General features: G+C 39.7%; 1 protein-coding gene across 6 annotated transcripts in view; it reads left to right on the top strand.

The window, feature by feature from the left end:
* rassf7a (Ras association domain family member 7a) overlaps window positions 1-24,249 on the top strand; it is a 55,821-nt gene that overhangs the window by 10,094 nt on the left and 21,478 nt on the right. Inside the window, exons 1-2 of one of the 6 annotated variants that reach the window (XM_041796382.1) lie at window positions 11,685-12,035; window positions 23,187-23,339. The exons of 2 other annotated variants lie outside the window; for them this stretch is intronic. The gene's annotated coding sequence lies outside the window, so the exon portion shown is untranslated. Of the gene's footprint in view, window positions 1-7,549; window positions 7,570-11,684; window positions 12,036-23,186; window positions 23,340-24,249 lie in introns of those variants that run through there. 3 more of the 6 variants (XM_041796384.1, XM_041796383.1, XM_041796386.1) reach the window with 3 other exon arrangements.

Genomic DNA, 24,249 nt, shown 5'->3' with positions numbered 1-24,249 from the left:
CCCGATGATAACAAGATTTGACATATTGAAGAAAACATGCTTAATACTGTGACTGTATGTTTTAAATAGAGGATATTAATTCGTAATAAATTATTCAGGGTTGTTTTTCAGCACTAGTATTGTGCTAAAAGGCTAACTTCTGTGTTTTATCTGTGTAGGATGCTTGAGTTTATTTGTTACAGCACGGTACTTTAAGTCGAAGTCACAGTTTGCTTTACATGGCTTTTTAAATATCCAGTATATACAGTGAAGTTATTCCTGTGTTGATGAGAACTGTACTGGAGGCGTCTTTTCTTTTTATGCTCCATGAAAGATTGAACAGCTGTGTGCTCTCTCTCTGCCCCTCTCCCCCCGTCATGGCACAAACACAGTATGTGCTGTGTGTTTTGAATCGTCCCACTTATTGGGGATTTTCTGGCATGGTTACCATCCTGAAGTGGTCTTCTCACTGCTCCGCCAACCAGGTGGTCACGTCTGTATAAGGTTACCTTGGCAACATTGAAAACAGGCTCCCTGCCCCTCCCTCAGGTGCACTTTTATCTGATGACCCCAAGGATCCTCTGATCACACTCCCATACACAAACATAGACAAGCATCTGTTTGCTGACACTTGACCCCTCAAACATGAAAGAAGAGTTTGCTAGCGGCAGAACTGACTGATTTTATTCAGAATAATGTGGACACACATGTCAGACTGGTTATGTTTGTGGTTTCTGCGTCTTATAACTATAGAATGTCAATAATAATAGAAAGTACTTAAGTCATCAGTGTAAACTTTAACAAGTTACAGCCTCCCCAGGCTATATGCTGGTCTCTTTGTAAACAGTAAAGCCCTTTATGTACACTGTTGACCTTAGAATACCTGAAGCAGGTAGAGAGTGTGCAGTCTTATGAAAACCTGTGTGCTCTGTAGGGATATTCTACAGGGCATTTAAAAGGACTGTGGAAACTTTAAGGACCAAAGTTGACCATTCACTGAATAAAGTCCCTCAAACCAGCATTTAAAAAGAAATGGTTCAAATCTGCATTACCTAGTGGTGTCAGATGGGGTCGGGAAAAGCATACGATACAATAGGATGTAGTATATAGTACAAAACAAAATAATTACGGATGCACAATATTATCTGCAAGATATCAGTATCGACAGGCAATAGTTAAGATGGATTAAAGCTGTTTCCGTCTGTTTTATTGGCCTTGCATATCAATAGAGTGTACATATAAGTTTTGCAGTGTTTTTTGGATCATCATAAGGCGTCTTTGCTAACACACAACTTTGGTTTTATCTAAACTTCCATTCAGCAGCTTTTTAAATCATGCCACTAAGAGACCTGGGTCTGTCTCCTCACTCATCACTCTCACCTCTTCACCTCCAGGCATGTAAACATCCACGCTGGAGGACTAAGGGAGGAAGTTGTTGTCAAACTTGATCGTATGGTGGATTTGTGTTTTTTTTTTTTTTTTATGCATTATGGTTTCCAGATTAATCATGAGTGTTAATGCAGTAATGTTAACAGTCTTAATACAGAAATCATTTTGATTGGAAATTATAAATGCCATAAAAGGACCTCTTGTGTATTTAGTGAGCTACAGTGCTCACTGTCTGTGAGTAGGTTGTTATTTGCAGTTCTCAAAAAGGTTTGATGCTCATTGGTAAATATACATTTCACATGGCAAAGACATTTGATAAAGGTAGCATGCATCATTTATGGTAGAATTGAATTATTGTGTCTTTTTATGACGTATGTAAAACAGACATTCATTGGAAATATAAGCGTATCAGATACTGGCAAAAATCCAGAATTGTACATCCCTAAAAATGATACAAATGATAATATGCAATATGATGATTTAATCACACCAAGGAAGATTGGGCGCTTTCCAATTTAGAATACTGTTGAGCTTTCTCCACATTTTCCCACGGTATATAATATTACCACCACACGAAAATCCCATTATGTAAGTAGCAGTTTTGACTAAGAACTTACTGGTAAGCAGAGCACACTTCTCCACATGTGGTTCGTTCAGTTCTTCTAGAAAATGCTTAATTTATTACGTCAAAAAAGAAATGTGGACACTTACAGGTGTGCTGAAAATGATTTAGGACGGATGGTTAAATGAAGATTTTTTTTTTTCTTTTTTTCCCCTTTTGTGTGCAATGGTGCACATGCCCCCTCATTTCCACCCTTGCTCAGAAATTGTTTGAGAAATGATGATAAAAAAAACTGCCATTAGACAAGAGCTGATAATGTGAAACAGTGCTCTAGGTCAGGGCTATTCAATTACAAATTCAACTGGGCCAAATTTCAAAATCAAGAAATGTAGCCGGTCCAGGCATGTTCGGCGCTGAGTAAGCAGCTGATAATACCAAACTTCAAACCAATACAGATCAATTTGACGAAAAAAAAGGCACTTTTTTTTCAAATTCTCCCTTTTAAATTTGGCAACATGACAAAAGCACATCAGAAGTGCATAAAAAAACAAACAACAGAGCTGTATTAGAAGATAACCTGAGGTAGCAGAAATGTTTTTTCCCTTGAATAAATTTAAAATGAACAGAATGAAAAAATAAAATGAAATTCTGTAAATAATTATTTTGGTCACATCTTACCCAGGCATACTGTATCTTAAAGTGATTAAAAACTAAATGTGCACAGTTGTAGCTACAGTTGAAAAGATGTGTTCTATACTTGGTATCTTGGGGCTACTTCTGTCAGCATCACCAGCCATGCTTTAAAACAACGCAGTACATTGTAGGTAGACTACATGGCTAGACTACACAGATTGTCGCATTCTCAGTCCGAAATACTGGTGGAATTTATGAAAACTTGCAAAACAGGTTGCCCACTGCATCGCTGGCATGACCACAGTCTGGGCCACTTGGGGGTTGGTTCTGGGCTGCATGTGGACCCCAGGCCACTAATTGAATCACTTGTAGAGCATCTTCGAGCACAGGTAGTGGTGCTGCTGCTGGAAACAGACACACACTTAATGCATTTATCATAAACATGCACACATTTCACAGCAGAATTTTTATGACAGTAATAACAGGGACACTGTGGCTATTTTTAAACACACTTTTATGAACCCTATGTTAAAAAGAATGTCTTCATGGCTGCAATGTCAGATGGTGTCAAAAAGAGGTGAGAACTGAAGGAATGTGAAACATGCCCTTATCGACAATTATATCACAATTCAGTGGGTCTGTAAAATGAATGAACAATTATACAGTGATCCAAAGCAAACTTGATCCTTCTTTTTAGGCCTAACTTTCATCCATGCCCACCATATAGAATAATGAGGTTCTGGCATGGTGAGCCAGATTCAGAAAGAAATCTGTTTAGAGCGTTATATTTTTTAACTTTAGTTATTGAATTTTGGCACCAGCAGTTTGAGAGTTTTACCACACAAGTCATGATGCAATATGCTGTATTGCCCGTCTGATGTGTTTACACCTCTAGTGTCAAACTTTTTTTGTTACTTTATGATGAGTTTCTTGTCTCTGTTCAATATTTGGGGACTCATAAAGCCAGCAGGAAGCAGGGCTGGAGTGGGTGTCATAGAACCACAGGCTGGTACCATGCACGCAGCTGATGCAACCAAGAGGAAACTGGCACTGAGGCCTTGTTGTTGCTTCTGACAGGCTGCCATGATGTCACCACTGCTGACCCGACAATCCTAACATTCCTGCTGATAGGGTTTTAAGCAGACATGGAGGGGGATATGTGGGAGATACGTGGGCAGGATGCACCAACTCACACACATATGGTCTTTGTCTTAGCACTGATGATTAGCAATCTGGCATATCCACCAACACACATCATTAATTCAGCTCCACGCACATACCCACTTCACACACACTCAGACCCTCCTCCACCCTGATGAAGATGGTGATGGCGGTCTCTCTGGCCTCGTTAAAATTCAAAAGGTCTTTAAGTGTCTGTACTTGAAGTTCTGGGGAATCATTTTGCATATAGGCTCTGCTTTAATCTTAAATGTCTTCTGTTAGGATGGCCTGATTAGAGAGATCCAACTCTATTTTGTCGTGTCATCCTATCTGTATGTGTGCCCTGTATGCAGGTCTATACTTCTCTGTTTGTGTGCGTCAAGTGCATGATTGTAGCTACAAAAGACTTTCATATTATAACACAGCTACAGCTTTCCTTTGATCCAGTAAAGCCAAAGAAAGGAAGAGATGACAGGCCCAGTGTAGTGAAAGCTTTTAAATGCTGTTGTTCCTGCAGGTGTTTGGATAGTCTTTCCCCACACACACGCACACACACACACAGTGTGGAATAGATCAGTATTGTAAATAGTGTTTTGAATAAATGGATTGAAAAGTGAGGTTGACATCTTGGTGAAGAAAGAGGATAGAAAAGCAATTAGACTTCACAAAAGATGTAAGAAAATACTGTCTAACAAGCAGATTACAGGCAGAGGTGCAGAGGAAGGTGTAGAAAGACAGACGGGCGTTGGTTTGTGCATCCGGGGGGCCTCTACTTTGCTCTGTATGGGGCTTACAAGGCTTTTGTTTACCTCTGACCTCTGACCTGCTCCCACCTGACTTGCATTTCCTGTGCCTCCAGTGCCCCCCTTTAAAATGCTTTTGTTTTTACAGAGATCATCATTAAATCAGCCATTCCAGCTCCCATACAGGTCAAAAATCATCTTGCTCACTTTTAACTTTGTTTTCTTGTTCTTTAGGGAACATGGGCAGCTTAAACTAAGAAAGTTACTTGTGTGTTGTTTCTCTAGAAATTGTTATTGTATCTAGGACTAGCCTGTTTAGAAGGCTTGCGCTGTCAGATCTGCTCGGGTTACTACATCTGCTAGTGAAGTTACACAATGTAATTGGCTGTATCCTGGTAGGATGATTTGGTATATTGTGATTGGCTGTATGTCGGGAAATTAAAGGATAAGGGGATGTTTGATAAAAACAGGTTTAGAATTGCTAGCCGGCTAACACTGCTAGTTCTAAGAAGCAGGTGCAATGAATATATATTTTAGTAGGTTTTTTTTCAAACCAGAATCTGCTTTATTGGTCAGCCTCACGAATAATTTGACTTTGACAAACTTCACTTGCTGTGTACTAACATTTACCATTGATTAAAGATAATTAAACACAGATGTACAAGTTTAAATAAGACAATAGTGTGGTGATTCTCTGACACATACACAGAAACTGCTATGAAAACCACTTTCCTAAACTCTCCAGCGTACTGCCAGTCTCAATGTGCCATGTCATCATACCAGTGTAAAGGCCGTCATTTTGTATAATATAACTAGCAGATGCATGACTGAGCAGATCTGACACCTGAGCAGTTATAGTACCTACACTGCCACCTGGTATTATTTTGAACAGGCATCTGTAAGGTCACCTCAAATTTCTTGTGACTCTGCATGATTAAACATCATTTTCCTAGTAGTGGTACTGTCTGAAGGCACTGACTAGTTCTGCTCAGATGGTGAGCTGCAAAATGGGTTTTTACATTGATCAAAACAAGGGTCTTCCAAAGCCATGACCAGCAAACATATTCAAGAGTGTCACCAGTTAGACTAACACCAGTCAAACTGTGACACCAGTGCAGTGAAAAAAGTGGGAGTTGAGACTTTGTTATGCCACACACGCAGTGCTTCAGCTGCAGATACCAAACTCTCAACCACAGCTGATAAGTTTTGATTTCTGATCATGTTTTTGATCAAAATTGGCCAATAATGACTGGTGGCCTATGATTAATTTTTAAAACATCCACAGAGATCTCCAGCATTTCCTGCTTCGAATTCTTTCTGCTCACAATTATGTTCATTTTCATTTGTTTTCTGTGAAGACATCCTATAACACTCAAAATTGAATTAAAGGCAAAGTCCTGCTATTTCTGCCATTTCTTCCACCCTCGTGGAATCCTGCACCATTGTTTCTACATTGTATCATGCCCTGGAAACCCCACCCTGTCTGACAAGGAAAACTTTCCACTATGAGGGGCATATTTGAATGAGAATAGGCTGTCCTGAAAATTTCAAAATAAAACTAGGAGTGCATGTGTAAACAGCTATTTGGTCTCTTTTGCTAGCTTACTGTCTTGGACTTCTTGTGTGGGAATGAAACAAAGAAAATGTGATAGTTGTTAGCATCCCGTCCCATTCATTTTGTAACTTTATGATTTTATGCTCTGAACCTTTACACCTTTCTTCCACCTGTTTAGCTCCATCATATTTACCGAGTTACCGATAGGAGCAGCACCAAGCAGCACAGCTCTTCACTGCTGGTACAGCTTCATTTCAAGATCTACTTTACTTCTACATGTTACATGAAAGCAAACTGCCAAAGGAAGGTTGGAAATGAACATTTCAAGGCTCTAGTTTGCTGAATCATGGCAGAACAATGCTGCAACTTATAATTTTTGTCCACGTTTGTTTCACCTCTAAAAATAGTTGTATAGTCATGGTAGCAGGGATTTTTTTTTCTTTTCAATTTCGTCCTGAGCCAGTCTGGGCTGGTATTGAATAACTGAATAACAAGGGGGAAAAGAGATGATGGAGAGAGGGTGCCGGAGTGCAGCCAAACTTCTGACAACTTGGAAGATGCTAAAAGCCGACAGAGATGCTCTTATGTGCTGAATAAGTGCAGTCTAAAGAGTGAGAAGATGGGGAGAAAATAAGGGTACCTTTTTTTTCATGCTTTATTTCTTTGCTGTGTTTTTAGCAATGCAAAGTTTTTTTTACAAAGTGTTTATCGTGATCTGTTCACCTTCTTTCTGCAATTTTCTGTCCACACTCCTCTGTTATCTCCTTGTCCTTAGGTTCACCTTGTTGATATATTTTCAATACAAGTGCGTTATTTGAATAGAGATGATACAGTGTCTTGCATTTGCTTCCAAAACATGAATCATGATGCGAGCCAGGTTTCTGGGAAGAAAACAAAAGACTTTGAGTGCTTTGGTACTGCTTGTTCTGTATTTACATCTCAACAGTGCAATTACCTTCACAGGGGAAAGCTATCTCTGCTGTCATAATGATACACAAGACGTAGCTTCACTTCTGGAGCAACAGCAATGGCCTAACCATAATGAGACAGCAAGGCTATACTTAGGCGTGTTTCGGCACAAACAGGGTATTACTACCTTGTGTTGCCTGCTATGAGTATGAAAACTGAAGTCAACAAAAGTTTTGTAACTTGTTTGGGCGTCTGAAAATAGTCTGCTGTCATTTAATTTGCTGTCCAGGCTTTAGTTTTCGTCTTGTTGTCCACCTGTTGGAGGCTGTTTTTAGTGAAAGGCTGAATAAATAAAGAGAGAAAGGGGGTGGGGGTTTCCAAAAGGGGACGACTGGAAGGGGTGAGCCGTAGCAGCAACTTAATGCTATTCATTCTCTGTGAATAATGGCCAACAAAGACACTATCAGCATGTATTCCCCTCACTCTCTCTCCTCCACAGAACCTATTGAACTGCTGCCAGACCCCACCAGTCTATTTCTCTGCCTGAGAGCCATCTTCCTGTCTCCTTTGAGCTGAGTTACGGCTCGCTCCCTGCTCTCTGGACAAATTTACACCTCCTATCACTTGTTGAGGTAGAGGTATGTGGTGATTGAGAGCAATCAGATAGCTATGGAGTATGTAGCTGAGTGCAATTTAAGCTTTCTTGCAGTTGGGATAAATGGAAAAGATGTAGAAAAAAGTTGAGGATTTCCACTTAAAGTGCAGGTTTTAAAGCTTTTAAGGCCTCGTCTTTGTTGTCTTAAGCTGAAAGCAGAGGGAGAGTTGGAGGAGGAGTAGAAAAAGGGGGTTGCAAGACTGCTTGAGTCACGCAAAAAGAGGGATGATATGTGGGGTTTGACAAGGGAGGGTGGGATGAGGGAGGCGCAGCAATGGGAGGTGCCCTAAGGAATGCCTGGAAGGTGTCAGAGAAGTCTGTGAGGCTTTGGACTGATAATCCTCTACAGCACATCACAATACCCCCACCCACCACTCTGATTTTAGCTCTGTTCTCTTTCTGTCTTCAGGCTCTCAGACCAATAAGGAAGACTTACTCTTGTTAACCTTTCCTTCGTTGTGTCTCACAAAAAAAAGCCCTTAAATGAACCTGGTTTGGATCTAACGATGGACAAGCACATGATCCACTGAAGGGTATTAGCCTGTCAGAAGCCATAAAGTGTACTTACTTCTCTGGTGCTTTTAAAATGTCACTCCTCCTCAGCACCTCAGCCTTTTCTCACTGTGGCCTTTAGTACCTAAGCACTGCCTCCGGAGGCTTTCTCCCCCTGCTGAGCGTGTTTTAAGTGATTTGTCAGACAAACACAGCTTTTAGATGTGCCAAAAGCTTTGCTTCATGGACAGAGCAGTGAGTCCTCGGCACACATAGATGTGCCGTGACTCTCTGTGGGCCTCTGTGACTCAGCTTGGCTAAAAGCTACGGCATTCTTCACTGTGGTCTTTTGTTTGCATGATTCGATTCATCAAATTAAGACAATTAATGCAGGACGGTTATTTTTGGAACATCTGCTTGATACAATGTGCAGACTGGCAGTTAGGTCCTGTGACTGCGTGTCCTCATTAATCTGTTTAGATAACGTGATGTTAGATAAAGAGAAAGTTAGCATAAATATGATGAAGGTTTGTCTGCTACTGCTGAAACATAAAATCATACAATGGCTTATAAGAACTCAAATATATATTTTTTAAAAAACATCTGTAAAGATTGAGTAAATAGTGGATTTAAATGGCATTAAGTATTATTCTCTCTTTTGTCTGGCTGTTTCTGAAACTTTTAAAACTCCCTTCCTTGAACTCTCTGCCAGAGAATAATGACACAATGTGTGACAGATGTGCTCTAATGCCTTCAGCTCACAAGAGATGTTGGCAAGCCAGTTCAAGTTACATTGATATGATCAAAAATAGCAAATAGACCAAAAAGAGAGTAGAACTTGAGCTTAAAGAGAATCTTAATATATTAGCTGAGACTTTATTGTTAAACAGATGTATAATAAAGATATATAAACATTTGTATAGATCATGTATGGATGGAGAAGTAACAAGAATAAAACTATATACAGAGCTAAGGAGCCATATCAAGGTCTATTAATCTATTTTTCCTGATATCTTAGCTGTAAAATTTTGTGCTTGGAACATATTGAGGTCACTGGGTTCTCAATTATGTGAATTAAACATGACCTTTGGATTATTTGTTTTCATTGAACATTGAATATTTTAAATATTGACACTGGCAAATTGTTAAACAAAGCAGTCTTGGTTAGGCTCAGGGTTGAGAGATAAATACATGTCTGTAATGAGGTTGGCAAATTTTTCATACTTTTTCAATACCATTAGTTTTAAAACAATACAGTCTGTTTTATTTAAATAATAGTAGTATCCAAATGTAATAAAACTTAAAATGTTACATTTTTATATGATACATACTACAGGGATGCATTCAACACAAATTACAGAAAAACACCTGTATGCTGCCTCAATTTTACTAAAAGTTACCGAAATGTTGCAAAATGTTTTTTAAGTGCAGTATAAGCAGTGTTGAGGAGTTTGCCGGCAACTTTTGCTCTCTAAAAAGAGAGAAATTACCCAAATGTAGCTGCCTGGACTAATATTTCTTTTGCTGATATCCGATATGGCGATATTTACAGATTAATTTTAGCTGGTCCGATATCTAAATATGCTTTTCTGACAAGAAATTTCAGTCCTTTTGGACACACTTTAAGGTTTCAGGATGATCAAGGAAACAAACTTTAGTCCTTATAAACACTTCAGAGTTTAAAGAATGAGGATAAATAAAGCAAAAGACCACAGCTGGCATAAGTCTGTTGGTTCAGCCTAAAATTTCACTAACTTATTAGTATATATGAACAAAATTTACAGTCAGTATATGCTGGAATGCACAGGCAGACATTGAATGTAAATATCAGCAGAAATTTTGATATCTGCCAATAACGATATTTGCCTTTTTAAGCTAATATCTGCCGGTACCAGACCGATAATATTGTGCATCCCTACAATATTATTATATTTATAAATTATGTGTATATTATTAAAGTAAATTATATTTTAACTGGTGTTACATTGAAGTTTAGATTCTGGCATCATGACACACCTAGTCTATAACTTATAGGTTAACCTCCACTCTACTCCTGAGTTTAGTATTCTACCCAACAGTCTGGCAGATGCAGTGTAATGTGACAGTTAATGTTATTAAATGTATTAATTAGCTTCATACTTACATTAAAAAAAATCTTCATCATACCTGATAGTCTGAGGGTGTTAAATGATTTAGCTTAAAGCTTCTATGAGGAACTTTTGGTCGCTGTTGATTTTGCTGCCACCTGTGTACAAAGTTCGTTGTTCCTTCAGTTATAGATGAGTATAACCTGACACTGCCTGCATAAGACTTTACCCCCATTTTCTTGATCAAAATTGTGCTAAACTGCTCTGTTCCTCTTGTGCATCAGTTCTCTCTTGTGTACATCAATTGAAAGACCATGATGGCAGCATGGTTAAGATGGAGCATTAGTACGGGATTGTGGACCTGAACTGATAAAAACGTTACAAATTTACGTTAACTGACTATTCATTCTGGGGCTGACAACTCGTTGGGGACTGGACACTCCAGTGGCATGCATCCCTTCAATAGATGATCTTGTCCTGTATGTGCAAGCAGGGCTTGTTTGCTTTCATGGCTTTGACAGAGGCAATCAGCATTGTTTTTAATCTATTTCACACCTATCTAAAACTCATAATACGTTGCGCAGGTCAAAGTTATCCATTGTGCAGCTGTTGTATAAGGACAGCTTGATTTGACTTTATCTAGTTGGTATCAAGCCCAGTTTCACTAGTTAGTCTTTGGTTTCAGGTTGTGTGTTTGTGGGGTGATAGGTGACAAAAAATCTATTAATGAATCCAGTTTAAGCTCTCAGGGAGATGTCACGATAGAGAGGGAGTGGTATGAAGTAAAAAGGGGGGCTCCTTGGCTTGTGCCAGGCCCATTGGTTACGCATGTCTCAGCTCTGTGTTTGTGTGTGGGAGGGGGCTGTGGAGAAAAAGAGCAGTTCAGGACTGTGACATTGTCCCATAAATGAGTGAGGAGCAGTCTCTAACACTCGATCAGGATTTTGTCTTGAACATGTGCTGCTCTCTGAGACAGTGGTCAGATTTAGATTGCTGTCATTTTCCCACAGGGCGTTGCCCAACTCAAACACAGACACATGCACACAGTCTCTGCGATCGCACCTGGTCTGCAGGACTATGACCTCATTCCAGGAAAAAGGAAGAGAAAATCACCTGACAGGCTCATTTGTGTAATCAGCTGTTCATGTGACCCGAGGCCAGAGGGTGGATGTCTACTGCCTCAGGTAATAGAGCGTACAAACAGAAGAGAGTCATATGTAAATACATGGTCATGCAAAGAGTTTCAAGTTTATCTGCACTTGTCTCTTAGTTTCTCTACAACAGTTCTTTGTGCCTTTAGGGGGGAGAATAGGATAAGAAAAACTCCGAAAATTGATACAGAGAGGGAAGGACAAAGCCGGAAACATGCTTTCAAGTACCTGAAAAAGGGGGTGGTACCTGATCTGTCAGCTCAGCAGGAAAGGGTGGGGAGAAAGAGAGTGAGCAAGAGGAGTGACTGGGAGGGTGTGTTTCTGTGTGGGTGAGAGACGGAGAGGGAGAAGGAGGAGGGGTTGAGACAGACATAGAGAGAGAGAGAGAGAAGGAGAGAGAGAGAGAGGACTCAGGCAGCCTCTCAGATCTGAGGACTACACAGAAGTACATTCCTGAGGCAGCAAGCGAGGAGAGGACAGCGTAGACATCACGACATCCTTTAAATCTCTCCCTTGACCACGTTCGACTGCCTCTGACCTCTGCCGGACCTGGACGCTCCTCACACACTCTCTCTCTCTCACTCTCTTCTTCGCTGCCGGTCCAGCCGCTCAACCTGCTCTGCTGCTCTGTGAGAAGTGAAGGATTTGCCCCCGAGTGACGAGAAGAAACAGAGAGAATTAAAACCAACTGAAGAAAAAGGATAAAATCCTCTCTTTGGGTGAGTGTCGGAGCTTCTTTTAAGGATTGTTTGAATGTGTCCTTGCCGGTTTGAATGGCAGTGTTAGGAAGTTTCTCTCAAGTCTGTCCCTCCGACTGTGGCTTTGCTGTGCATTTCAGTGTGCACATAAAGACAGTTAAGGCTTTTATTAATAAGACAGGGTATATTTTTATAACTTGCAGAGGAACAAGGGTTGTTTTGTCTTTGGGGAACAGAGATGTGTCTTCACATGTACCTGTTGACACAAGACCCGCCACCCAAGTGCTCTCCCTGAATGAGACAAAAGGACCCAAACCTGTTTGGGTGAAACTTCACTCTCATTTTTTTCTCTTTTTGAGTAATTTTTTTTTTTAATCTGTGCAACATACTGCCACTTCTGTTGTCTCTTTACTGTTCTTAGTACCCACATTTACTATGAGAAAAGTGCCGACTATCTATCTATCACAGTCAGATTAACGATTAATTCATAGAGAGCATGGACAGAGTTCAGCTCACTGCATGCTTCTAGCTGTTAATGTGCAACACATCTCAAATGCAAACACTATGCAAGTCTAAAGCAGCAATTTAAACACTGACTCATCACTATGCAAGCCTAGCAACTTATTTAACATTTCCCAGCATGTTTTGTGTCAGATAGTGGGACTTGGAGCTCATTAGCAGGCTGAATTTGTTATCCAATCAGGGCCATCGATTGGAAACCCCTACAACCCCTCACCCATGGGAGCTGATTATTTTTTTTCCTGACTTGACTGACTGTGGGAGTTTCACAGTAATACCTCATGTGCTATCTCTGTTTATATGTTTCACGGTGTGAACTTGGTTTCAGAGCGATAATGTAAGAGCAGATGGTTGGAGGTGGAAGAGTCAGATGACAGCTTTGACTCAAGTATTTATCATAACATTCATGACATTTTGTTTATTTAAACTGACTAATTACTAATTAATGACTAATTATTATCAAGTGTTTCTTTTACTGTCACGTTTAGCTGCACTAGATAATCCTTGCCCAAATATGTTAGTCCCTGCTGACCTTTTCCCATTTCATTGTTCAGGGCTTGACAGCAGTGATTAAGACATTGCCAGTGGTAATAAGTTTAAGGAACTGGCACACAAATTTTGATCTGTGGTTGCAACTTTTTGGCATCAAAACAGATCTAGAAGGCAACTAGCTAAACCCAAACATGAAAGTGAATTTTCGGTGAATAAATGAATAAGTCTATGATAGTTTGAAAGTATTTTATAACACCTACATTTATGCTAACTAGGAGTTCCAGTCTTCCCTACTCATTAAAGCCACTGTGCAGAGTTTTTAGCTGGTTATGATATGAACTTATACTGATGCTGATGCATTTTTATGCAAACAAGATCAAAAGTGACAGGGTTGATTATTTCTTCATGTCTAATGCTTGTAACCACTGCCGCTGGGTAGGTAGAAACAGATTCAGAAGCAGTAATAGCTTTCATTCTCCACAGCCAAGATTTACTTTGTGATAACTTAAAGAGACAGCAGGATGAGATTTTTCATTAGAAAACATAATTTTCACATGGACCAGACCAGATTAACTTTGAGATAAAAAGTAGGGTTGCACGGTATTATTGGCAAGATATTAATCCGCAGATATGTTCTTAAAAAGTCAATTATCTGTGTCGGCAGATGTAAAGATTTCTGCTCATACTTACAGCCTTAACGATAAAAAACTGTCTATTTCAGCTGTAAATATTGGTTGTATGAACAAATAAGTTTGTGGAGTTCTAGGTTGGATCAACAGATCTATGTCAGCTGAAGTCTTTTCTTTATTCATCATCATTTTGAACATTTCAAAACAACATATCAGTGCTGATATCTGTATCGGCTGAAATTATATGGTAAGTATCGGCATATCAATATTGTGCACCCCTAATAAAAACTACCACACTGTCCATGTGGGGTGCCAAATCTAAGAAAAACCAAAAGGTTCTAAGAGGAGTGTAAAGTATATGATATGACAAAATACAGTGAATTTTGCCCAGTTACTGTTAAAAGCCTTTGAATCAAAAAGCTCTCATATACTCAATCCATTTTCTATACCGCTTATCCCGTTTTTTGGGGTTGCAGGGGGGCTGGAGCCTATCCCAGCTGTCATTTGGCGAGATCGCAGGACTGACATATAAAGACAGACAACCAGGCATGCTCACATTCACACCTATGGCCAATTTAGAGTCACCAGTTAACCTAATGAGCATGTTTAGCATGGAGGACTTGTGCTGAATATGCACTGAGACTGCCGATCAAGCCTGTGACCAGTGTGTTGAGGACTGTGGCCTCTGTATATGAGAGCCTGCTCAAGCTGACTGAGCCAAACCGGTGTCCACATATTGACATTTTAAGCAGACTATTCATAACTGCACACTTTAAATACGAGTTCAACCAATTGCTTGTACCTTGTTCTTCACTTCGGGCTTTGAGGCAGCAACATTTATAGTAAATGTTAAGCCTGTTCTTTTCAGGTGCTTATAATAACTGTTCATACAACAGTCTCCATGTGATTTCAGGTTGTATTAGTTAAAGTTATAAATGCCTGGGACGCATGAAATATTACTTTTTTAGTCACTTGAGTAATGCAGAAATTTTAAACATCCATATCAGTAAAAAAGACTTCTATGGCAATAACGATAGAAGTCGTACCTAGGTAACCAATATTGTATCATTTAATTAATTTATTTATTTTTAAAAATTTATTTAGGGGATTTTGGACATAGACATTATATACATAGACACCTCATTGACTGTGTTTGCCTGCTGCAGCTATACGTCAGTGTATCTGCCATATTGCCAGAGCCAAGACCGTTCCATAAACAAATGCAAGTACATAGGGGATGAAGGGTTTTGTTATTGTTTGAAATGTTATTCCACGCGATCTTGTCAGCCCCACAAAGCACAGGAGTGAGGCATCTTGCCCAGGAATGCCTCTGGCAAAATTGCGGCAGCGTTGGCCAATGCGGCGTCTATGTAAATTATGTCTATACTTTTGGAGACATGGGACAGCAGAGCCGGAAAGAGGGATGATAGAGTTGGGAATGACGTGGTGAAAGAGCCACATGCCTGACTGAAAATTTTATGCAAATTCCTGCACGTTTCTATAATTGCACAAATATATTTTGATATGGAACTGTGAGCTCTGGTCTATTTGAGTCACAGTTTTTGGTGTAAAGTATGACTGAAGAGCTGAATTTTTTTTTATTTTACTGATGGGCAGAGTATTTATCAGTAAAATAGCTGAGAAAGGATCATTTTAACACGTGATATTAAGAAGTTTCTTCCAAGTTTAAACACCCTTATGCTGCTGCGCATCCTCTTTGAAGCTCCGACAAATAATGATGTGGTAACCAGCAGTCTGAACACATTATATTACAAACTTAAAACTTCCTTCCCAGCCTTGTGAAGTTCTCTCTAACCCTCTCCCTCCCCTTTCTGTCTCCCTGTCTGCCTCCATATTTTTTATTTTCTATCAAATGAATGAGTCTGTTCAGCACCGAGAGAGCACAGCATCCTCTGAGAGTCATCCTGCCTTGTTCTCTGCAGTGTTATTTTTACTGCTCTTTCGCTGCTTGAATACACAGATGGACTTCCTTCTTCTTCCAGAATAACTGTTTCTGTCTGTCTGTCTGTCTGTCTGTCTGTCTGTCTGTCGGTCGGTCGGTCTGTCAGTCTGTCTGTCTGTCTGTTGGTCTGTCACTCATTTTACATGGCAGGGAAAGTGAGTCCTCCCCTGTATACCCTGATATCTCCAGGGATTTCTGATGGAAATATTCAAAGTCCTTCCTCATGCTGTGAAGTGGCTTAATTTCCCACCATCCTTATCAGGTCTGTTTCCCAACTCCCGCAGATGCACTCAGTGCCAGAAGTAATTGGAAATGCTATGACAGCATGTTGGCGGAATAAAATGTTTGCATGTTTCAGGTTGAGATTATTTTAGGGAAGGTGTTTTCCCCTCCCTCTTTCTCTCCACCACTTTCTCTCCCTGTAGCTGTCTTTTACTTTTCCATGTGTTGCACCGTCTACCTCTTGTGCTCCCTCTTGTTCTTTCCGTGCGTCCTTCCTCTCTTGCCTGTGCAATGTGACGGAAGGTAGTGCTGCGCTCTGCTCATGTCGGATCCATTAGGGATGAAAGCACGCTGCAGTGATAAAAGATTGATCCAGTCCTTCCTTGCAACACATTCGCATCCCTCATCCTCCCTCACACACCCCTATTTCCAATCCAAAGTCAACCCAGTTTTCAATTTATTAAACCGTCTGTACTCGTCTAAATAAATCATCCTCACCAAGTTTACAGTGGCAAACTTTTCCCTTAAGGTTTCATAACAGGAAGTTTTTCTTGTGCAGGATGTTTCACTCAGCGTGTTGTACAATATTACAAGACCAAAGTGATGCAATGTAAATATGTCTTTTTTCCAAGCTTTGTACTGTTCTTCCCTCATTCTCCGGGTGTTTTATTTCACAAGAAAGGCTAATATGCACTTGGTTTGGAGAACCAGTTAGAGACTGGCGTGAAGCCCAGCATTTCCAGGCCTGTGTCACCTGTTGTACCCAAGGAGGCAAAGATAAACACAACAGGACCTGTAGTTTGTCAGCTGGGAGGCTATAATTACTAAGAGGAAGGAGGACATGTGGGGAAGGAATTTCACTGCATTCTGCTTTTAGACCCTAAAACATGAACATTTCAGGAACACCTGAACGTACTCCTTTTGGTTTTAAAGCTGCAGAAAGTTCTGTAGCAGTCTTTTGATTCCAAGTGGAAGTTTGAGAGATAAATCCTCAAGAGAATGTTCTTCTTTAACAATCACAAGTTTTGTTAAGGGAATGAAGTTAAAGTTTTTAAACAATGAATGGCAATAGAGCCTTAATTTCATCTACTTAAAGTTAAGAAGACTGGACTCAGTAAAAAGGCTGGGCATTCAATCGCAAATTAGATTAAATCACAATTTGGCATGCTGCAATTTGAAATTGCAAAAATCCTATTTTCCTTGCTCATGTATTTATTTTTCTTCTTAAAAATGAAAATATGAGAAATGATCATCCCCTTTAATATAGCAATTGATATCAAATTGGCTATACGAGCCGAAATCGCAATAAGATATCTTTTTCTAAATTGTTTATCATCTAGTTTAACCTCACTAATATTGGTTTTGTTATAATATAGAATGATTTCTTGCTTATGTTTGTTGAACAGCACATAAAATGAATGAGGAACCTAAATAATCGCATATTAAATCGCAATATTATGGGAAAAATTTGCAATAAGATTATTTTCGCAAATCATTCAGCCCTACTCAGTAAGTTAGTTCAGAGAGGCTAAAATGGGACTAAAATATTCGTGCTGGACTGTTAGATATTCAAAATCCATGAAATCTCTTCACCCTGTGTGTTATGGTAAAAACAGAAGCAGAAACCTGGCCGAGCATTCAAGGTATGACATTATTTTCTTCAGTATAGTTAAAAGTAATTTTTATGTTGATAGTAGTGCTGTACCATTAATCTAATCACAGTTGAAATGTCAGGCTGTACAGTTACGCAATCACATGAAAGGGTGCAATTATTTTTTTATTGAGTAACTCTTGAAAGGTTTACAGAAATGCCTGCAGAAATGCCTTGAAGTTTATAATAGTGCCACTTTTGCACCTGTTAGAAGTGCCTATATGTTAATAAAGGAAAAACTTTATTTTGAAAGCAGTACTTAAAAAACAGACCAAAAAGTGACTGATTATTTGTATGTTTTGAGATGAGAAATGCACACTATAAGATTATAATTATAATTTCCCGATAATCAAGCAAGTAGACTCATAATACCATTTGTCAGGGTTCCTGCAGATTCTTGAAAAGTCTGAATTAGTCTCAAATTCTGCATTTGAAATCTGAGGCTATTTAAGTCTTAAAAACTCCATTGAGTTACCATTGAGTGGTCTTAAAATTTAGCAGGCATTTTGAGTAAGACAAGTCTTATCCAGTCTTTGTTTTCTAGTCATCCTTATATGATTTTGATCATCTTCCCCCTCAAATTATTGAAAAAATATTCTCCATAATTCAGGGAATTCAGTGTTGGATGTTCTAAATTACCTGGAGGAGGACCCCAGAGCCCTCTCTGATTTTGTCTGACTACTGTGATTTAATAAACTCGCTACTGTTGTGAAACACCAGCCTAATTCTCTGACATCTGGACTACCAGGTTGCCCACTTAAAAATTCTTAAAAAGACAAAAATAAATATCTAAAAATAGATATATTTTTTGACTAAAATGTAAGGACTTTTTATCAACTAAAACTGGACTTTTTTCCTAAAATTCTAAAATTAGACCAAAACCTTTGAGGGAGAGAATGACTTAGAGTGACTACAGCTAAGAGGCATTGTCATGTAATGAGCAAGACTAAAGTTAAAATAGTTAAAAATTAACTGACTTATCTTTAACCTGATTGTCATGATTCATCCTAAATGTGTAGTAAGAAGCTTTCTTGAACAACCGTCTTCCAGAGTGTCCTCACAGAGTCCACCTAAGGACGTGTTCCCCACTGTGTCCAGCTGACTGTGAAGATCACCTGGGTAAAAAGCTGTCATGTCCTGTCAGACTGAACTTCCTGTAGCCTTCATGGCTGTTTGCTTTGTCACGTCATCAAACCCAGAGCTTCAACATTCCCCGTTCTGTTGTAACAGTTTGAAACCACTGGCAGCTTATAGTTGCCAGAGTTATGGATGTCTCTGTCTGTTTGTCTCTCAGTTCTACTGTGTGGAGCGATTGCGCGGTGGTAAACATCTCTGCCAACCCCCCCGGGACGGTCATGTGACTGTGTGAGTGTGCATCTATGTATGTGTTTGTGCGTGTATGTGAGAGCGAGCAGCAGGTTGCTCCCTTGCTCATCCAGCCATGCAGTGTTGACTCTCTGCTCACAGAGCTCTCTGGGCAGTAAATAACGCAGTGCCTCAGCCAAGGGCCCCGGACAGGGCCAGGAGGGGGGTCAAGACGCCAGCAAAGAAAGAGAAAATGTCTGCCTCAGGCCGCCTGGATACTAAATCACCAGATAGGAGTGGGGAGAGGCAGGTGGATGTGACAGACTCGTCCCTCATGTTGAGAGGTTTGACGGTAGAGCTGTCATTGGATGTAGATGTGTTTGATCAAGCACTTTAGGAGCAAAACAAGCTAATGTTGCTCATAAGTTGAAGGAACATTAATTTTAAGAGCATAAATGCTTACGTCTCATAGAAAAATAACTGCAAAAATACTCAATTCTCAATAAGGGTTTTTTTATTTTCATTTGCAGAGAACAGGATAATGCAGTATTTTTCAGTCCAAAATAGTGCAATAAGATGAAACTCCCACTTTAAGACATTAGAGTACTATTTTTTTTCTTAGGAGGAGTTTATTCATCAATGTTTTTGAGGAACAGTTCTCAAGTTGTCTTTTTAAACAATAAGAAAAAGAATCAGAATTAATTGAGTTAAACACATTTGTTAAAGTAATATAGCACCTTTTTTGAGTTTCTAAATCCTGAACTACTGTTGTCTTTTGAGAAATGTAACTCTACCTCATGAATTGCTTTAATTTTACAGATATATCCTAAATATTAAATATCTAATGATTGTGGTGTTATTTCATATTAATGAGTTTGTAGAAGTGAGTCATTTTGTGGTGGAAATGATAGCAGCAGAAAACATAGGTGTTGTAGTTTTTGAGCATTCAGGGACAGCCTGTCGCAAGAACATTAACTGAGACTGACAGCTAAAGTTGTCTGAATATTATAGCTAGTCTTGCAGTGCAGGTGAATGTGTTGCAACTTTGGCAGAGTGTCAGTGTTTGCTTTAGACCTCCATACTTTGACTCAGCCTCACTGCAAAGAGAGCAAAGCAGACACTTTTTTCATCCATGGAGATGAAAAGATAATTTGTAATGTATTCTCAGACTCATGTTACCGTCTTGCTTGCAGTTTAAGGTGAAAAGTTTGACTCAGACTCGGGCCTTGTGCCAAGACCCTGGTTTCTTGAGTTACCTGTGTGTCTGGGCAGAGCAGACTAGAAGTAGAACACAGACTGCTGCATTGTTATAGACCAAAGTTATCAAGATAGTACAAAAAACTCCACCCATGAAGGAGATGCTGCATAAAACTTCTCCATTATCTCATTTTGACAAGTGTCAGACGTAGTCGTCTTGTGTCTGTCTGGCTTCTATCTGAATATCCCCCCTTTAACAAACACTTGTTTTTGTGTCGTCTTGTCATCCTCTCCTTCATCACTCCCCTCCCTACTCTCTCTTTGTTGCTCCCGAGGGGTCCCTGACTTATCTCTCATATGTAAACTCAACAGCAGCAGTCTTGTCAGCATTAAGCATTGTGTTTCTTCATGTGTATCCATGCCAAATATCACCCTGGTGATCTTGAGTCGAAGGGCTAGAAAGCAGCCATGTGAAAGGGAAGGGGCAGCTCAGGCAGATATACTGTCTAACTCCCAAAGGTGCTCCTGAGATACTGGGAATCAGCAGTAAATCCGCACCCTGCTTTCCTTCCTCTTTCTTACTCATCTTGACTGTCCACACACACACATACACACCCACCCCCACTGCTCCAATAGGCATGATGGGTGCTCCTCCTTGGAGTAATGACAGGGAGAAAGACACCTCCCCATCAAAACTATAAATCAGGCTTATTGAGAGGCCCACCCTAAGCCTCGTGATCCACATGCAACACAAACAGTTGCCACCCTTTTTGTGTGTTTTAAATGGGTGCATTAAGGCTGACTGTCAACTGCCAGTACTTTTCAGGTACTTACCAAGACCTGCATATCAAATACTGTCTGTTGGCTGAAGCTAGTATCTGTCTAGGCAGGTTTGTAACGATTTTTCTCACTGTTACTCAAATTCAAAGTAAGGGAGTTTTAGGCTGCTTTATATACATATGCCAAGTCCTTAAATGACAACAGTTAGCTGCTGTTGGTGGGAATCACTGGGTAACTCATGGTACCATACTGTACCATACTACCAATGTTTCCCACTGACTATGGGGACTGTAGATCAAGGTTGGGTGGCTATTTGTTTGTATTGATGTAGATACCCATTTAATACTCCTAACAGATCCAAGTTCTTATTGATGCTACTGTTGATACTTGTCTATTGTTTGTTGGATAGCCAAAAAGACAGTCTTTAACATGAGTGGTAAGTTGAGTAGAATCAGAAGAAAAAACAAAACAGTCGTGATTCCATCTGTTATATCTATTTTAGATTTTTTTTTAACACATTTGTGGTACTCACAACTGCTGATATTTACAAGTGACACTTTGGCTATAAAAATCTGTCTATATGAGCTGTGAATAATGGTTGTACAAACAAATGAGTTAGTGGAGTTCAAGGCTGGACCAGCAGACCTATGTCAGCTGAAGTCTTTCTGTATTCATCATCATTCCTTACACTTGAGAGTGTGTTTTCAAGGGGGCATATTTTACCCTTTTAAAGCAAGTTTATATTGTTCTCAGAGGTCCCCAAAACATGTCTTTGAAGTTTGTTGCTGAAAAAACACTAGTATAGGATTTTTGTATGTCTAAAAAGCCTTCTGTTTCAGCCCTTCTCAGAACAAGCAGTTTCTGTGGCTTTAATTGTTAATGAACTGTCTGACTCCCCCTGACCACACCCCTCTCAGGAAATGGATGTGGCACTCCTGATGTTACAGTGTTACCGACACTTTTATCCAGTGTTAAGGACCTGACAGGGATCTGATCCATCAATCTCCTAGCTCAAAGCCAGCAGGATAACCCACTGAGTTATCCAGCATCTCAGCTGGCAGCTGAGAGAAAGATCAGGAGAGGAGGGTGGAACTTTCTTCCAAGCGGGAGGGCCAACCAAACCTGGGGGCGGGGCTAACACCTTTATAAGAGGCCATGAGGGGAAAAACTTAAAACAGCTTTTTTCAGCATACATTTTCTTAAGGGAATGAATTTTTCTGGTATTTGAGGGGATTGTGGACAGGCCAGGGGCACGTATTTTTGTTAAAAAAGCCTGAAAAAGTTATTTTGTGTAATATGTCCCCTTTAATGACCGTAATTTGTTCTTTTATACATCCCCAAACTTTCAAGGACTGAAGCTGTAGGACAGAACTACATTTAAATATTGGTAAGATATTGGTATCAGCTAAAATTATTTTATAAATATTGGCATATTGGATATTGGCAAAAACCCAATGTTGTATGTCCCTAGGAAAAAGTTGTCAAGAGGCTGTGTGAGGTTATAGTGATGCTAGCGCTGCTTATGTTAGCCACACTGTTAACCAACTCTGCATTGATGCAAAATTGTTTAGCTGGTGAAGAGCGAAGTTTGTTTACAGACTGACTATTGAATAGTCAGCTTAACAGAATTACAATTTGTGTTTAATCGACTGTAGATTCACCTTGGAACATCCCTAGACACAACACAACACAACATGATCTAATACACAATAGTACGATCTGAAACCATATACAGCACAACACAAAAAAAAACGGCCCACAATAGGGATAACATAAGCAAAGCTATTCTGGAATAACTGATACATTGCCAAAAGAAACCCTCAACATAATCATAATCAACATCTAAATAATGGTCAGTATCTCTTTAAATCATCTTATTTTTTATATGAACATCTTGACATCCGGTTTCAGTGATGTATAATATAAGTCAGGATGACGCTATAGTGTCATGTTGTTTGTAAGCAAAAATAGTTTTGTTTATGTTATTGAAAAAGTTTTACTATTGTCTCCTCACTATTCTCTCTGCCTGACTATGTTTGTGAGTAGTCTCTTTGTTCTGTCTTGTACATGTTCACTCATTCTTCTTTTTTTATTTTACTCTCTGTTTCTGACCATTTTTCTATTTTTGTAGTAACCAGCTGTTGGCTCAGCTCCACCCTGCTCTAATAATGTCTCATTTTAAGAGGTTGTTTATTTAGAACATGACTATAAAACTTCACCCAGCCAGAGGCATCCTGTGTGATTTCAAAAGCTTTATTATGAACTAAAGTCATAACAGTGTTGCTAGATGACGAATGGTACATTCCATAGTGCTTGTCTGTTTGAGCACCCCCAGTGTTGTTTTTTATCAACAGCATTTTTTTGGGATGAATCTCTTCCACGGTTAAAGAATACATCTTATCTGTCTGTTGCAGGGTTTTTTTTTTTTCACCTTGCTGCCACAGGTTACCTGAAGGTCTACAAACACACACAGCTGACTCTCGTTGTCTCTCTGGCTTCATGGCTGTGTTTACCCATATCCTCTCTTCAAGGGCCATGTATGTTGGAACTCCCTCTGCAAATATTAGGTGGGTGTGAAAGGTGATGTTTTGCGTAGCAGAACGACCTTAGCTAAGGAGCAACATGTGAATCAGAACAACCTGTGGCTTTCCCTCAAAACTTCCTGTCAGCTTTTTTCCAAGAACATCCCAGTCAGGAACTCAGTTTCAGTTTCAAAGGTGAATCTAATAGAAACCAGCAGTGAATGGATTCTATTAGCTATAGTTGTAGTTTCTGAGTTGCCAGTGAAATGTCTGTGACCTCAGATTGATGTCTTTGGAGGAAACTGGGTGGAACGCTTCACTTTCATCTGGGAAAACATTCATCCGGTAGACAGGCCTGTGTTTTCTTTATGTTGGAGTCATATGTTTTGGTTGTAATATCATCTTTTCAGCCCTGCACAAGAATGTGCACCTGGTCCATCATAGATTGATAGCTATTTTACCTTAAGCCAGATATGCACATTGTAATTTAGGCCTGTTTCAGACATGATTTTGACTTGCATGACTGATTTGGAAGTCAGGCTGAATTTCAGCTGGATTGTGCATTGTTTGCTGTACAGTGTCCAGGGGGACAGGGGGCCACTCACTGCCCATCAGCGGCCCCCAGTGGGTTGGATGAATTTCTGGTGTGTAGCAATTTGGTTGGCTAGCTCCATACTTGCACACAGTGATAGCAGAGCCAGAGCCAGATTATCACCCTGGCCGATTATTGAGGCTGATATTTGGCATTTGGACCATTATTGATATCAGTATTTTATTTAACAAGCAATTGATAAAGTGATAAAGTGATAAGTTCTGCTGCAGTTTTATGAACAACTGCTAATACTCCATCCTGATTTAACGTGTGCCATTTGAGTACACCATAGTGAGTGGTGGTTGCTGGTATACATAATCCACTGGCACAGTGTAAGAGGACATTGTACCATGGCATATACAG

The sequence above is a fragment of the Cheilinus undulatus genome, linkage group 9 (assembly GCF_018320785.1).
Source record: "Cheilinus undulatus linkage group 9, ASM1832078v1, whole genome shotgun sequence".
In the NCBI taxonomy this organism is placed as follows: Eukaryota; Metazoa; Chordata; class Actinopteri; order Labriformes; family Labridae; genus Cheilinus; species Cheilinus undulatus.
This window is presented reverse-complemented; position numbering and strand designations above follow the sequence as displayed.